Consider the following 3,330-nt stretch of genomic DNA (forward strand, 5'->3'; position numbering starts at 1 on the left):
CAATTGTGTTCATAAAATCTATATAATATATATAGCAATAGCGAAGCATTACCGGGACAGCTAGTATTTAATATTAATTTGATCTTACTGTAGTATTCCATTATTGTTATTATGATTGTATTAGTTTTAACAACTACCTACTTCATTTTTTGAAATTACCCACAAATAATACTGTTAGCACGGATGATTATTACGTATAACCTAGGTTTCGGAATCCATTTACTAATAAATTTAGATTCTAATTATACGTGAATTAATTTCAAAAATGAGTTAATATTCATTTTGATAATTATGAGACACAAATAAGGTAAAATACACAAGATCTCAATCAATCCTCAACCGTTATTGACTGTTCCAAACCACAAAATTCTGGCAACACAAGTAATGAATATGTTATATATGATATTGTATATAATATTATGATATTGTATATTATATTATGATATTGCATATTATTTTATGATCTAATATTACCATGACAAAATGTAAAGGTTCTTACAGAAAATTAAGACGATGAGAATGGACAACATCCGGGAACCAGAGCACAACTCGCACTGACGACCTCGCCAACCTTGCCACGTTTCTTCCTTGCAAACTGGTTCCGAAATTTTTATTCTTATTTTTCTCTTTCCTATTCGAAATCAATGGTGTAATGGTCGGGAACTCATGGGAATGGCGTTCTCACTCTCTTTGAAAAGCTACTTGGAAACTACTAGAGTACTTATTAAAGCAGTAAATTATTAAAATTATATGGGGCAGTGGTAATACTTTCTGCTTACTTCTTTAATAGTTTATTACAAGAAGCTGAAAACGAATATAACCATTGCACTGTTTGGTATTGTCCAGAACTGCACGTACGAAGCATGTGCAGTATGGGGTTTGAGAAGGACTACCCATGCTCCGGCCAGTCAGAAGTTGGAAGTCAGCTTCATAATCATGAGGTAGTTGACCGTGGATGACTTATACGAGGAGAAGATGGTTGGGAGGGGGAAGGGATTGCGGTCAAAATATAACACAAATAAGTTGAAGTAACATTTAATTGCGCCAATGTTTTGGCCAGAATTTCTAGCCTTCATCAGGGCTATGAACAGAACAAGAAAACAACCAATGAATACAGAAAATATAAACAGAATGACATAAAGTAAATAATTTTATAGAATGGAATTAATAAATTAAAGTGATGAAAGAAGTGGAAATAAAATGTATACATAGGTAATAGAATAAGTAGGTAAAATAACATAATTAAAAAAATAAAATAAAAATTATAGAATGCAAAGAAATATGAATATATTAGTTTATTAATAATTTAAAAATTAAAATTATGGAAAGACAAATAAAATTGAGAGAAAGAAAATATATGTAACCATAATAATAGATAAAGAGGCAAAATATAAGTTAAGTTTAACAAAAGAAATTAATAGAAAATAATATTTTTTTTGAAAACAGCAATAAAAATATATGGTGAACATAACTAATAACGTGGGTAAGGAAAATTGAGAAAAGAAGGAGAGGGGGGGGGTGTAATAAAGATAGGGGGAAAAAAGAGAATAAAACGAGCCTGTTAGCTTGAAATCTTACCGCCAAGTGGCTTCTGCGCGCGAACGAAATTAAAAAATCTCCGAATTAAAAAATACGTTACAGAGATGACAAAGTGTTTTTTTTAGAGGAAACGTTACTGGTAGGTAAAAAATAAAAAGTAAAAAGTATTTAAAATATTTAGAAGAGGAAATCATGTGAGAGGGTGACGACAAATGGTTTTAGAAAATGTTAAAAATACATATATGTTACAAGGATGACGGAGTACCGGAAGATGACAAAGTGTCATGCAGTTAAAAAGAGGAAACGTTATAAGAGAGTGACGACAAATGTGCTAGAAGAAGTTTAAAAAGTGAAATAATACGTTACAAAGAAGGCGGAAAAATAAAATAAATAAATTTAAAAAAAAATTAAACAAAAATAATAAAAATTGCTTTTTTTAATAAATTAGCTATTTGCGAATATGTTAATAATAAGTTGCGCTTGTCGGTTTTTAAATTGACGGAAGAAGGTTCCAATAGGATATAGAAGCTTTCAGAGATGAGCCTTTTGTCATGGTTACGAACTGTAGCAAGTATAGACATTTTGTCAAAATCAAAGGAATGATTTAAAGAAAGAGAATGTTCCGAAAGTTTTGAGGCAGAATTATTATGTGAGGAAACAGAATATTTATGTTGTTTGATACGGTCTTTTAAGAGGTTTTGGGTTTCGTCGATGTAAGCAGAATTACAATTAGGGGTGGAGCAAGGGATGCGGTCAGGTTGTTGGAACAGACCTTTAATTTATCTTTATCCCATTGTTAGCGTGAAGTTACCTACGAAGTACTTTCTCCTCTCACCACATTGTTGGTAGGAATCCGTTTATACAGTTTTTTTTTATTAAGTAATTATACTAAAAAATGAAAACTTGAGACAAACGTAAAACATCGGCTTCAATTAATCGATTTAGAAAATATCGTTGTCGCATCCCTTATGTTAGTTCTCAGAAGATGGTGAGGGTTCCCACGCTGTAACTGTAACCGCCTTTGGGACTAAACCACTGTTTGAAATTATGCCGATATGATCATGATTACACAGATATTTAGTGTAATGTCCCAATCCGAAAGTCATTGATATCTATTACTTGGATATATTTTATTTACTATTTATTTAATTAATGATTTAGACTGTTTATAAACCTTTTACAAACTAGCAGTAGAGTAGCTAGCTTGGAACAAATTAACTAATAAACATCCAATAAACATCAATAACTAATAACATGATAAAATTCTTTGTACGGTTTCCAAAGTATGGTGATGGTAAATCAAATTCATTATTTTATTATTATTATTATTAATGTTTGTATGATCATTCAGTTCTTCTAAATACAAGAAAAATATCAGATTTGCTGAATATAGAAATACTAAATGTACCCATAAAAAAGTGGGTAAATGTACATTTATTCAGTAGGTTTCATTTACAAATTTTTCTCTGAGTCATGAAAAAAAAATGATGTTAACATAATTAATATTGAATTAATTTTTTAAAAAACTGTTTTCTTTCTATTTCATTATACCATGTAATTATATGTATGTCCGATACGGATTGATTAGTATGTTGTGTATGTAGCAACCTGATGTATTTAGGCAGCATAGATGAATAAAGTATTTCTCTCTCTCTTCATAATGTGAGCTCAACGATGTCTAGCTTGAACAATAGTTCTAGTTGAACCGGTAACTGTCACGATCTGAGTGTTCTGAAATAGAATTAAAATTGCTCCGTATCAGCAGAGCCATTATGCTGGATCTACACTTTT

Source organism: Halyomorpha halys, unplaced genomic scaffold (genome assembly GCF_000696795.3).
Source record: "Halyomorpha halys isolate HHAL.00 unplaced genomic scaffold, Hhal_1.1 Scaffold347.1, whole genome shotgun sequence".
NCBI classification, from domain to species: domain Eukaryota; kingdom Metazoa; phylum Arthropoda; class Insecta; order Hemiptera; family Pentatomidae; genus Halyomorpha; species Halyomorpha halys.